Genomic DNA, 15183 nt, shown 5'->3' with positions numbered 1-15183 from the left:
AAAAAGACTAAAAATTCTTACAGTGCAACTATCCTAATGCAAAATAAATGCTTAATGAAATATTCTAAGGAATGATCTTAAATCAAGAGAATGTGTTTCTCAAAGAGATAAAGAGGCCAAAAATTGATTAAAAGGGTGAACAAATTCACGCACAAAATTTTCCCCAAAATCAGGGAAATTCAACCTAATGAAAAGACTTCACACTTTCTCTAAAATGATAAGAAGACCCAAAAAGATACCAAAAAGAAAAATAAAGGCAAGAAAAAGATGTTTTATCTTTTTTCTTTTTAAGGGCACAAGGAGTTCTTGAGAATAGAAAAGCTACTAAAGGCTTCAAGGTCAAATTCAAGCATAAAGAACCTCATATTTCACAAGACGTAGGAATCATAAGAATGATAAGACTTAAAGTGAAAATAGGCTACCAAGTCAAACAAATTGATCTGAATAGCAGCATAAAAACTTCAGCAAACAAGAAAGATTTCAGGAAGACCAAGAAAACATTCCAAGATTAGAAGGACTTTCTCAAAAACCAAGAAAAACTCAAATATGTCAACTTTCAAGAAAGTAAGTCAAAGCAATGTAAAGGATAGGTTATAAGTGAATTGAAACCAATTCCCTATTTTAAAAACTTAGAAAAGCCAAGAACTTCACTGAGAAGCCTTGAACTCAAGCATAGAAACTAACACTTCACCAAGAAGGAAACCCTAGTTTGACTAGGTTTTCCACAAAGAGAGATAGGAAACTGAAAAACTGCAAAAAGAATGACTCTCCAAGACAATAAATGACTAGACAGGAGCAATAAAAATCACGAAAAACCCTTCGCTAGACTTAGCATTTAAAAAATTCATTCAAAACCAAGCATACGTGACTGTGCAGTGACAGACTCACGTGTATATATGACCATACTCAAGGAAACTCGTGTATATGTGTGTTTCTCTGGAAAAAAGAATGTGTATACATGACTATGTGAACTAAAACTTGCGTATAAAAAGTCAACAAATAAAAATGAAAAATTAGGTTTAATATAGAGGATCAGACCTTTTACCCAGATTGAAAACAAGTCAAAGATACTCAAAAAATCAAGAAACCAAACAAGAAATCCCATATCAAGAGAAACAACCCAAACAAGGAAATACAAGACTGTATTCCCCAGTGGAGTCACCAATTCTGTTATGAGAATATCACACCCTATGGTATAGGTTGAGAACCCCAACAGATCGAAGGGCATACACCAACAAGAAGCATAGAAACAAGCAATGCTTAAACTACTAAAGTTGGATGAATAGATAGTACCCGAATGTCCTATGTTTGAGGATGTTCCCATAGGGTCCAAACTCTCTACTTCTTCCAATGCTTCAAAGCCTGCAACATATTCCAGAAAAGCATATATACTAGAAATAGTTCAAAGCATGTTGAAGATATAAATGTTAGATCATATAAGCATATAGGTATAAATCACGAAATCATGCATAATTAGATCATAACATGATTTAAAGCATAAAGATCATAACATCAAGATCATGAAAGAGCTTCTTTATTGATGTCTACAAAGAATGTGGAAGAATACAACCTGATTCGACCACAACTCGAAGCAAAACCTTCCTCTGAATCCGTCCATCCCAAACCTCAACAATCCTATTTCAAGTGCATACACATAGATGCACATGGATCAATCAGACTTGATCAGGGACTATTTAGAGATAATATCATTATCCTATCTTTCTCCTCCCTTTAGTCCTTCCCATGAGGTGTATTTACGTCACCCCAAAACAATTTTTTCTGTTGAGATACAATTAAACCATGGGCTCCTATAGGTAGGCTTCTAGTGTAACTAGTAAACCCCACCCATAAAATAGGGATTTTATAATTTTATAATATTTTAAATCATATACATGGGTTGGGTATAGATGGACCCATGTGTGCATGTTATTTTTTAAGGGTAGAGTCACGTATGGAATTTAAAATAATATTTTTTAGTAAATGGACCAAATCTGAAGGGAAAGGGCTACCCAAGGCCATGACTCAGAGCATCAAGTATGCAAGGGTGATAAGTGTTTCTATAACAATTATAAGAAAATGAAGGGAGTGCACCCTTCGATGCGTAATCACCACATTTACATCAAGGAAGGCTACAAGCCAGTGTGCCAACCTGAGAGGATAATGAACCCAACCCTCAAAGACATAGTTAAAGAAGAACTATAGAAGTTGTTGGATGCAGGGTTCATTTACCCCATCTCATATAGTGAGTGGGTGTCTCCTTTGGTTATGGTCCCAAAGAAGAATGGAAAATTGAGGAAATGTGTGGAATACAGAGAGCTAAACAAAGACACCAAAAATCACCATTTCCCTCTACCTTTCATTCATTATATCTTGGATGGTCTTGCAAGAAAAAAGTTCTTCTCTTTCCTAGATGGATTTAGTGGTTACAATCAGATATAGATCAGCCTAGAGGACCAAGATAAAACAATCTTCACTTATCCTTGGGGTACCTTTGCTTATAGGGTCCTCCCTTTTGGATTATGTACTGCCCCTGCTAATTTTCATAGGGTAGTCCTAAGTATCTTTTCAGAGCTAGTACATGGGTCTGTAGAAATTTATATGGATGATTTCACTCCCTATGGGTTTGATTTCATTGAGGCTTTCTCTAACTTGAGGAAAGTATTAAATAAATGCATTGAAATGAACCTATCCTTTAATCTTTATAAGTGTGAGTTCTTGATGAATGTAGGGAATGTTCTAGGTCACTCAATATCCCAGGAAGGACTGCAAGTGGACCCAAATAAAATTGTTATCATAAAGAGGGTCCCTACTCCTAAGAAGAAGAGGGATGTCAGAAGTTTCTTTGGCTTAGCTAGATACCATAGGAGATTCATAAAGGACTTCAGCAAAGTAGCCTCACCTTTGTTTGGACTATTGGCCAAGGACTCTGATTTTTTCTAGTCAGAAAGTTGCCAAGAGGCCCTAGAAACCTTAGAGGACAATTTGATTATTGCACCTATACTACGAGGCCCAAATTGGGCTCTTCCTTTCCATATCCATGTTGATACCTCGAAAAATTTATAAGAGTAGCTCTAGGCCAAATAATTGACAAGTTTCCTTATGCCATTTAATTCATCAACAAAAATGTGTCTAGGATTGAATTGAACTCTATTATGAGTCAAAAAAAGCTCCTAGTTTTTGTCCATTCCTTGAATAATGTTATATACCTAGGGGGGATAATATGGGGTACAAAGGGAGGTAGCCAAGGGAATAATGTAATAATGGGATGGGCCGTAGTAATAAATAAGGTGGTTAACCCGTATCATGTAAGGGACCACAAGTAGTTAGTAATAATGTAATTTCCCATGGTATTAGATAGATGGTATTGAGGGAACCATGGTAATGACCCATGGTATTGTATGTATGAGGCCTATATATAGGCTAGAGACTCCACATTGAGAGGTGTCAAGGAATATTGTATGAACAAGCATATGGCTTATGGAGTGTTCTCCTTCCTTAAGGAGTGAATGTATGGTGTTGCCCTACCTTAAGGGTTTGATCAATAAAGAAGCATTTCTATCTATTTCTATCTTATTATTTCTCGGTATATTTGTATTGTCTTATATTATCAGATCAGATCCATAACAAGTGGTATCATAGCTATAACAAGTGGTATCAGAGCTATAACAAGTGATATTAGAGCACTTTCTTGGGCAAAAGTGGAGTTTTTTTTTTTTTTTCACAGGAACTTTCTCGGGCGTCGAGTTTGCAGATCATATATATACATTTTGGGGGAAATCTGCAAAATATAATTGCATATATGGATTATTTGTGAAAAAATACCTGATTTCAAAAAAAAAAAACCAGTCGAATCGAAGTCCGGATGAAGGAGATATCGCTGATCTAAAAATCAGTGGTGTTGTAGATATTTTTTTTGGGCAATGAGTTTGCGGCGTAGATCTGTATGTTTTGGGGCAAAATCTACAAAATCTAATTGCATATCTAAATTTTTTGTGAAAAAATAACCAATTTCAAAAAGAAAAATCAATCGAATCGGAGTCCGTATGAGGGAGATATTGTTGATTTAAAATCAACTCTTTTTTCATAATTTTTTGTGATGGAGGGAGAGTTGCAGTGCAGATCTGAAATTCCAGTGCCTAGATCAGGATTTCTACCACATGGAAAGATGCAAAACGATTGTTCCATTTCTGAAAATAGGTCATAATAGAGATTCTGAGCAATACTGATGGAATTGTGGCCATTTCAAATTTTCGCCAAGTGAATTTCTCTCAAACCTTCTTCATGGAGATGCTATATTTTACAGGGAAAGATAATGGTCCTACTATTGAAGAAGTCATAAAACAAAGAAAGATCATATATGGGAAATATTGGAAGGAATTAGTGTGGTTTGGTTTCCATGATGAGGCTACCAAATGGTGGTTCTTAATTGAAAACAAGCAGTTGACCAAACTTTCATATGCAAAATTTGAAAGAGTCCTTTTAGAAAAATGGTCTCGGGCTAGAAAAAAGGAGAATGAGACACGTAAGGGGTTATTTTCTATAGGTGTTTCCTTATTGTAGGTTCATGGATTAATTCAGAAGGAGAAGATCGTTGTGTCTATAAATCCTAGTTGCAAGCATAATTTTATCAATGTTAATTTGGCAAAAAAATTGCAAGTTCCAGCCAAACACATAGGTTGATGATGAGGATGTTCAAGTTTATAAGGATTTGAAGCTTTCTATGGATAAGTACATGTTGCATGGTGATTTTTATACTTCAGATATGGATAACATGGATGTTGTTTTGGGATACCCTTAGATGGAATCAGTGGGTAGTATCAATATTACATCAATATTAAATTTAGACAATACATCACTAGTTACCATACCTTTGTACATACTAACCATGCTGCTATTAAATTTTTGATGAACAAGCCTTATGTAAATGCTAGAATTATTAGATGGTTTCTTTTATCAACACAGTTTGATCTAACTATCATTGATAAGCTTGGTAGAGAAAATGTAGTTGCATATTTTTTGTCTAGACTTTCTTTTCCTGGAGGTGAGGAAGGAATGGTTGATGATCAACTTCCATATCAACATTTATTTTCTATTTCAGTTCTCCCTCCTGTTGGAAATAATACTGAGATGGGGGGTGAAGCAGTATTATCAAGTCAAATATTCCTTTTTCAAAATCAAATGATATACGCAACTTCAGTTAATTAAACCCGCATATATACACAACTATGAAGAAGGAAACCAGCGTATACAAGGCAAATGTTTAATTTACTTTATCTTTCTGATGTTGATTGTTAATCTGTGTTTTCAGAATCAAATAACCAGTAACCAGAAACAGTAAGACAGAGTAGAAAGACAATCGCACACAAGAACACAAGATATAAGGTGGAAACCCAATGTGGGTGAAAACCACCTGCTGCAATTCATCGCTATCTTCCTTTAAATTAGAAACTTCTTTTACAATATACTGGTGAAATCCTTTACCAGTACGCAGGCTGCAACCTGCAGAGAGCTACAACCCTCTCTCGTTCTCCAGCTTCTCCTGGAAGGGAGCTACAACCCCCTTAGCTCTTGCACTAGCCAAGATACTAGTACGTAGGTGCTGGCCTACAGAAGGCTACAACCTTCTCTTTCTTTCAGGGACCACGTTTCATAAATTTTCAGACTGGATCCACAAATAACATCAATCAAACATCAAGAATTTCTGCATCAACCAATCACCTTTTCACCAATCAAAACTGAATCAAAATAAACACTTCTCTGACGACTGTACCCAGATCATAGTGACAATAACCACACACCAAATCTGAACCCAGAACACTGCAGCAATAAACAGAAGTAGCTAGATCACTACTCAAAATATATACGCTACTTCAATAACCTAAAACCTGCATGCATACGCTTCTGCGTATGGAACAACCTACGTATACGTTGTCTTCATTCACTGAACCAGCGTGTATACGTGCCTTTGCTTCACTGAACCAGCGTGTATACGTTCCTTTGCTTCACTAAACCTGCGTACAGATCTATAAAGGATAATTCGCACCTTCAGATATTCAAACACTAATTAACCTAGATTATCAGATTTATAGATCAAGCAAGCGCCACATATAACAGATCAAAATCATACAAAGATACTATCATTCAAGCTTAAAGATTATGATCCATCAATAGAACTTATCCTTCTCTTTTGCGCTAAGGTTCCTCCTTCATTCAGATCCAGATCTGCACCATAACCCAATTACCAGTATTCCAGATCTAGCACTTTATCAGATATTCAATAATAATTCAGATGTATCTTTGCCACATGATCTCCTTCCTCTTTTATAGTTTTAGGCCTTCCACAATACCACGGTCCAAAACCATAATAAACAATACCAAGGACCCAATACCTGGGGTCAACACTTCTGACGAGATACCATAGTCCAAAACCATAGGTTCAAATACCGAGGACTAACTACCATGGACCAAAAGTATGTTCTCCAACATATACACGATTTTGCTTGCATGAAAGTGCGTGTATACGCATACGCACCTTTGTATCGTCTAACCCATGTGTATACGCGCCTTTGTCTAGGTGAACATGCGTATATATCTTTTTCTTCATTCTGAAAGCCTGAACTAAGATCTGGTCCTGAGATCTATCACCAAAGAGAGTTGCCATCAAGGACAACACCCGTGCCATAGCTCCAAACTTGTACCATAATGCCAACAATCTCCCCCTTTGGACTTGATGGCAACCCCACAATCCTTAAAGTCATTCTCCCCCTTTGTCATCAAGGGAAAATGGTTGTGCTCCCCCTGAGTACATGCAGAAATCTCTGCCCTGTTGTGCTGGCCATGCTCCCCCTGACTGTAGGCAAGATCTGCAAAAAGATGTTCTTCAAGAAGAACCATGACTTATACATCATAAAAGACCTTCCTATCACCAAAAGACTCAATACATACGTCCATCACCCAACCAAGTGGGGATCATCCACCCAACCAAGTGGGGATACATCAGAAATTTACATATGACAACCAAGTTCATTACATGTTCATCCTAGGCATAGTGGGGAAACCAAAATAGGCCGTTACATGACCTTGACACCATAAAAGAGATACCACAAAAGAGATACATGACATAGAGAAGAAATATCTAGAACAAGACTTATGAAAGTCATCAATAACTGATAACAGCAACATCTATCAATCACCATTTAGATCAGCAACCAAGATTTCCTTCTGTTCTCCCTCTGCCTTTGTTCCACCTGAACTCAACGACAGCTGTGAACTAGAACCAAAAGCTTCTAAGATAATGCCAACAATGCATCATTAGAAGTTTATCTACTCCCCCTGAACCTGTGCTGGATGGTCTCTGTCAGACCCATATTAGAATATCTCCAACCAGAGCCTGTCCCTACTGATATCCATCAAACCTCCATATACGTGACTGTATCTGTACAAACAGGCGCATGTACGCAGATCCTCCTCAGGAAACTCGCGTACACCTATTTTTCTCTGAAACAGACAAGATTTAATAGCAAGATGATGCATCAACTACTCCCAGCTTCTGTCTGAGGTATTCAAAAGTCTCCCTGGGCAGTGGTTTAGTGAGAATATCAACAACTTGTTCCTTAGAAGGAACATACTCCAATTTGACCTTTTGTTCCAACACTTGTTCTCGGAGAAAGTGATACTTGATCGGTATGTGCTTGGTCTTTGAATACATGATAGGGTTCTTTGAAATGCTGATTGCACTTGTGTTATCACGTAAGATGGAGATAGGTGGTGTACAAGTGATTTGAAAATCCTGCAAGGTCTGCATCATCCAAAGGAGTTGAGTGCAGAAAGATGTAGCAGCCACATATTCCGCTTCAGTTGTGGATAAAGCAATGGAACTCTGTTTCTTGCTGAACCAAGATACTAATCTGGAACCCATAAAGAATTCACCACCACTTGTGCTCTTCCTGTCATCCACGCTTCCGGCCCATTCTGCATCTGTATAAGCATGAAGTGTGAGATCTGTTTCTCTAGGATACCATAAGCCATAGTTTTGAGTTCCTTGAAGCTACTTGAAGATTCTCTTAACTGCATGAAGATGAGTTTCCTTAGGATTTTCTTGAAATATTCCAACTATTCCCACTGCATGCATGATGTCTGGTCGTTTACCTATCAAATAAAGTAGACTTCCAGTCATAGATCTATAGGTTGGTTGATGCACTGCTGCTGATTCATCATTTGCACTGAGGCTACATCCTGTAACCATGGGGGTACATACTGGTTTTTCATTTTCCATGCCATATTTCTTCAAGATCTGCTTGAGATATTTGGTTTGAGACAAAAATATACTGCCTTCGTTTTGTTGGATTTGCAATCCAAGAAAATATGTCAGTTCTCCAAGCAAGGACATTTCGAATTCTTTCTGCATCACCAAGGCAAAGCTTTGACTCATAGCTTCTTCATTTCTACCAAAGATAATATCATCTACATACACAACAAGTATTAACAATTTGTCATTTTCAATTTTTATATAGAGATTGCTATCTGCTGATCCTTTTGAAAAACCTTGTTGATGAAGATATTTGTCCAAACGGTAGTACCAAGCCCTTGGAGCCTGTTTAAGACCATAGAGAGCCTTTTTTAGTCTGCATACAAGATTTGGATCATTCCCAAGAATGAAACCATCGGGTTTCTCAATGCACACTTCTTCTTCTAAGTCTCCATTCAGAAAGGTTGATTTCATGTCCATTTGAAATACTTTGAACTTCTGAAAGCTTGAGAGAGCAAGGAACATTCGGATGGCCTCAAGTCTAGCAACAAGAGAAAAAAATTCTTCAAAGTCTATTCCTTCTTGTTGAGCATACCCTTTACACACAAGTCTGGCCTTGTTTCTGATTACTTCTCCATTCTCATTCAACTTAATTTTAAAGATCCATTTTGTCCCTATGACATTCTTATCTTTTGGTCTAGGAACCAACTCCCAAGTGTTGTTCTTTTCGATCTGCTCAAGTTCTTCATCCATTTCCTTGACCCAGCATTCATCTTTGCATGCCTCTTTTACATTTTGTGGTTCAGTGGAGGAGAGCAATGCCAAATAGCTTGATGCTTCTACAATTGTTCTTCTTGTTTGTATACCTGCCTCTTTCTGCCCCAAAATTTGAGATTCTGGATGATTCTTCTGAACATACCTAGATGGAGTCTTCTCTTCTATCCTTATCTATTCTTCTGGTGCCTCTTGAGGTTCTTCTTCTTCATCATCAGTCTGATTTGGAGGGTAGTATTCATCCTCTTTGATATTTTCATAATTTACTTGCCTAGGAATGTTTCCTTTTTCATTAACCACCACATCAATGTTGGCATTATGTTTCAGGAATGGCTATATATGTTACAGTTATTGTACTTGATGGCAACTCCCATGGCAAGGCTCTCTTTTTTATTGAAAATAAAGAAGGACGCAGGAAATCAGTTCAAAAGATGCGTACCCGCAGGTACACCATGCAGAAGCCGCGTCCAGAGACGCAGGCCAGCCGTTCAGGAGGTGCGTCCACCCAGTGCACACATTTTAAGGCAGATAAAAGCACACGTGGGGGTTTCTTGTGATTTACTCTTGGTATCTAGCTGACGGTATTGTGTTATTAAGGTGTCGGCTCGTGGTATTGTTCCATGATTTGAGGAGGAGCTTGCCTATATAAAGCAAAGGAGATCATTTGGTTTGGGAATGTCTTTGGTTGAATATCTTATGGGGTGAGATCTGGTCTAGATCTAAAAGGCGAATCTACTGAAGGACTGAGATCTCTTTGGCGCAAGATCAGATCTGTAGATCTGACTATTTGGGTTACTCTTAAAATCTTGAAATCATTCATACCTGAAGGTACGCAGGTACAGTGAAAGGAAAGCGCGTCGGGACGCAGTGCAGTATCTGGAGATCTGCGTGGGGACGCAGGGCAGACGAAGTTCAGGTGCGTCTGGGACGCAGTTCAATAACTGGAGATCTGCGTGGAGACGCAGGGCGATCAAGGTTCAGGTGCATCCCTGAAGCAAAAGGACGCGGCGCGATAGTGTTTTTGGGTGCGTCCCTGTAGCAAAAAGACGTGGCGCGATAGTGTTTCTGGGTGCGTCCCTGCAGCAACAGGACGCATAGCAGTTGAAGGATCAGTGCGTGGGCACGCAGCGCAGCAAAAGGATCTCTGCGGGTGGACGCAGGAAAGCATAAGGAGAACAGCGTCTCGACGCAGGCCACAGAAGGGAAAATTGCGTCTCTGTCTTAAGATGTTCTGTTGATTGAATTTCTCTGTTGATAAGCTGTTCTGGGTTAGTTCTGTTATTACTGATCTGATAACTGTAGTAGACTGTAACTGCTATGTACTTGATGATCATTTGATGCTTTAGGAAAGGAAGTAGGGGGTTGTAGCTCCCTTCCAGGAGAGACTGGAAAACGAGAGAGAGTTGTAGCTCTCTGCAGGTTGCAGCCTGCGTACTGGTAAAGGACTGCACCAGTACAAAACCATTGTAAAAGAAGTTTCTAAGTTGAAAGAAGATAGAGACATATTGCAGCAGGTGGTTTTCACCCACATTGGGTTTCCACCTTACATCTTGTGTTCTTTGGTGTGACTATCTATTTTTCCTTGTTTATGCTCATTATTTTATGGTACTGACATGCAAAAATAATTCAAAGAACAAATAAGGAAGATTGATTAAAAGAGTTAGATAATACTGATTCACCCCCCCTCTCAGTATTATTTCCAACAATTGGTATCAGAGCAGGTCCTTCAGAGAAGCTTGATCGCTTGAAGGTAGATCGTTCATCATGAGCAACTACGAGAGAGAAGCATCAATCAGGCCACCGGTTTTTGATGGGACAAACTTCAATTATTGGAAGGTAAGAGTTACTGCATATCTTCAATCTCTTGGTACTGTGGGACATTGTTGAAATAGGCTACGCTTTTCCTTCAGCTACTCCTACAGATCCAGCTGAGAAAAAGAAGTATGAAACAAATGCAAAAGCAGTCAGTACTCTGTTAGGATGTATATCCCAAACAGAATTCATGAAGGTAATGCACTACAAATCCGCAAAAGAGATATGGGACAAAATTGTCACAAGCTATGAAGGAGATGAACAGGTAAAGCGTGCTAAACTTCAAACTCTCAGGATTTAGTATGAGACTCTCAAGATGTATAATGATGAAAGTGTGGCTAACTATTTTCTTCGGGTAGATGAGATTGTTAATTGTATGAAAAATTTGGGTGAAGAAATAAGAGAGGCTATAGTGGTTGAAAAGGTTCTAAGATCATTGTCCCCCAAATTTGAATCTAAAGTATCTGCTATAGAAGAAAAGGAAAATCTACGAATTCTCACTATGTCTCAGCTACATGGAATTCTAACTGCTTATGAAATGAGAAAGGGAGGTCCATCAGACAGAAGAGAAGCTGCTTTCAAGGCATCAGGTAAAGAAGATTATTATGAAGCAAGCCACGTCCCAGAAGAAGAGGAAGAAGAATCAAATTTTGTCAGAAAACTTCAAAGAGGTTCTGGAAGGTTCAGAGGTAAGTTACCTTTTAAATGCTTTGCTTGTGGAAGAGTAGGTCATTATGCTGCAAAATGTCCTTATAAGGATAAAGGAAAGGAACCTGCTAGATGGAACAAGAAACAAAGTGCAAATAAGAAAAGCTACTACACCCATGAAGATAGTGATGGTCTATCGAACAGTGATGAAGATGAACGAGGTAATGAATATAAGTTATTAATGGCATTTGAAGATGATGATTATATGGATGCTATAGATGTGGATAACCTTTATGATGAAATTACTAGACTCAAGAGATGTATAGAAGAAAAGAATGTGATCATTGATACTCTACAATTTCAAATTGATGAAAAGGATAAACATCTTGAAAAACTAGAAGGAGAAATTGTTGGTCTTAGAAAAGAGATTGAGAAAACAAAAACTATTAATCTTAAGTTTGTCAAAGGATCTGAAACTTTGGATAAGATTATCAATGTGCAGCAGTCTCCTCTAAACAAGACAGGTCTGGGCTACAATGGAGAAACCTCTCAAGCATCCACCTCAAAGAGTTATCTTGATGCAGCAAGAAGAAATGAGCAAAAGAACAATGAAGATCATCAGGTAAAGCAGGGACGAATTACAAACAGAAACTATCAGGGGCAATCCATCTTAAGGGTGAACCAGCCACAGGTAAAATCTTCTCAATTTGGTTCAAGAATAGATGAAAATAGAAATTACAATCAGTTGGCTGGTAGATTCGATAACCGCAGAAGTTTCTTCAATGGACAATGCTTTTCTTGTCATAACTTTGGTCACAAAGCAGCTCAATGTGTTGCATATAAAACAATCATGACTAGGGAAGCTCAAAAACAAAGAAGTATGACAGGGATTACAAAAAGGACCTATAACAACTTTTCGGTTCTTGAAAATGAAGTCGAATGTTCTATTTGCAATAACTTTGGTCATGAAGAATCTGAATGCAGGAGCAGGTTTCAGCAGAAAAAGGAGCAAGCCTCAAGCACCAAAACATGGAGAATAAAGGAACCTCAAACAGAAAGATGTGGGATAGCATTTTATGCAGAAGGACAGGAAAATCTATGGTACATTGACAGTGGATGTTCAAAGCATATGACAGGCGATAAAGAAAAACTTGAATCTTATTCTGCTCTAGAAAAAGGAAAGAAAGTCTCTTTTGGAAATGATACTCCTGCAACTATAAAAGGAAAAGGCATTGCTCAGTTAAAAGAAAAGGTCAAGGCTGGAAATGTTTTGTATGTTGATGGATTGAAGCATAATCTTCTAAGTGTCAGCCAGATGTGTGATCAAAGAACCGAGGTTATATTCAGATCAAATGGATGTCTTGTTCGTGATCTTGATACAGTAAAATAGTGCTCAAAGGCAAAAGAACTCCAAATAATCTGTACATATTTGAAGAAGGACAACAACAATGCTATCTGAGCAAGGATGAAGAACACTGGTTATGGCATCGAAGGTTGGGACATCTAAGCTTCTCACAAATAAGGAAGCATGCAAATATCAGGCAGTTCGCGATCTTCCAGATATCAAAATTCCTGACAACACCATATGCAAATCATGTCAGTTTGGAAAACAAACCAGAACTAACTTTCCAGAGAAAGAAGGATCAACTAGCATGCCTCTTGAGCTAGTACATACAGATACATGCGGTCCTTTCAGAAAAATAACACCTCAAGGAGAAGAATAATTGATATTATTCATTGACGATTTCTCCAGGTTTGTCTGGTTAGGACTTATGAAGCACAAAGATGAAGCATTCGAAAAATTCAAATCCTTCAAAGCCTTGGTGGAAAATGAATCAGGTCACAAAATTAAGTGCCTCAGATCTGACAGAGGTGGGGAATTTACCTCAAATGAATTTTTTGATTTCTGTGAAGAACATGGGATAAGAAGAGAATCCTCTACAGCAAGAACTCCCCAGCAAAATGGAGTTGTGGAAAGAATGAACAGAACAATCCAACAAATGGCTCGTGCTATGCTTGATGAATCAGGAACTCCCGCTACTTTCTGGGGTGAAGCTGCACATGCTGCGGTTGTTATTCTCAACAAAACGAATGTCCGGGTGAACAGCACTCAAACTCCTCATGAGCTTTGGAATGGTAGGACTCCTTCGGTAAAGTACTTCAAAATCTTTGGGAGCAAATGCTATATCAAGAATACTGATGAGCAGCTTGGCAAACTTGAACCTAGAGCAGATGAAGGCATTCTTCTTGGTTATTCTCCATATAGCAAAGCATACAAATGCTACAATAAAAGACTTGGCAGAATTGTTGACAGCATTGATGTAGTGGTTAATGAGAAGGGATACATTCCTAGGCAAGTACATCGTGAAGACATCGAAGAAGATGAAGGCTACCCTCAAAGACAGAATGATGAAGAAGAAGAATCTAAAGAAGAACCTCAAGAAGAACCAGAGGAGCAAACAAGAATAGAAGAAAAGACTCCATCCAGATATGTTCAGAAGAACCATCCAGAATCTCAGATTATGGGACAGAAAGAAGCAGGTGTACAAACTCGAAGAACAATTGCAGAAGCTTCAAGCTATTTAGCATTACTCTCCTCAACTGAACCACAAAATGTGAAAGAGGCATGCAAAGATGAATGTTGGGTGAAAGCAATGGATGAAGAACTTGAGCAGATCGAAAAGAACAACACTTGGGAGCTGGTTCCTAGACCAAAAGATAAGAATGTTATCGGGACAAAATGGGTCTTCAAAAACAAATTGAATGAAAATGGAGAAGTAATTAGAAACAAAGCCAGACTTGTTTGTAAAGGGTATGCACAGCAAGAAGGAATAGACTTTGAAGAAACCTTTGCTCCTGTTGCAAGACTTGAGGCCATCCGAATGTTTCTTGCTCTCTCAAGTTTTCAAAACTTCAAAGTATTTCAAATGGACGTGAAATCAGCCTTTCTGAATGGAGACTTGGAAGAAGAAGTATACATTGAACAGCCAGATGGGTTCATTCTTGGAAATGATCCAAACCTTGTATGCAGATTGAAAAAGGCCCTCTATGGTCTCAAACAAGCTCCAAGGGCTTGGTACTACCGCTTGGACAAATATCTTCATCAACAAGGTTTTTCAAAAGGTTCAGCAGATAGCAATCTATATATAAAAGTTGAAAATGACAAATTGCTAATACTTGTTGTGTATGTAGATGACATTATTTTTGGCAGCAATGAAGAAGCTATGAGTCAAAGCTTTGCCTCGGTCATGCAGAAAGAATTTGAAATGTCCTTGCTAGGAGAACTGACATATTTCCTTGGTTTGCAAATCCAACAAAAGGAAGGAGGAATCTTTTTATCTCAAACCAAGTATCTCAAACAGATTTTGAAGAAATATGGCATGGAGGATGCAAAACCAGTATGTACACCCATGGTCACAGGATGTAGTCTCAGTGCAAATGATGAATCTGCAGCAGTACATCAACCAACCTACAGATCTATGATTGGAAGTTTACTTTATTTGACAGGTACCCGACCGGACATCATGCATGCAGTTGGAATAGTTGGAAGATTTCAGGCAAATCCGAAGGAGACTCATCTTCAGGCAGTAAAGAGAATTTTCAAATATCTTCAAGGGACTCAAAATTATGGCTTATGGTATCCTAGAGATACAGATCTTACTCTTCATGCTTATACAGATGCAGATTGGGCCGGAAGCGTG

The sequence above is a fragment of the Pinus tabuliformis genome, chromosome 9 (assembly GCF_031772625.1).
Source record: "Pinus tabuliformis cultivar Carrire ecotype Pingquan chromosome 9, CPIR1, whole genome shotgun sequence".
Taxonomy (NCBI): domain Eukaryota; kingdom Viridiplantae; phylum Streptophyta; class Pinopsida; order Pinales; family Pinaceae; genus Pinus; species Pinus tabuliformis.
The sequence above is the reverse complement of the archived record's forward strand: the minus strand, read 5'-3'. Positions refer to the sequence as shown.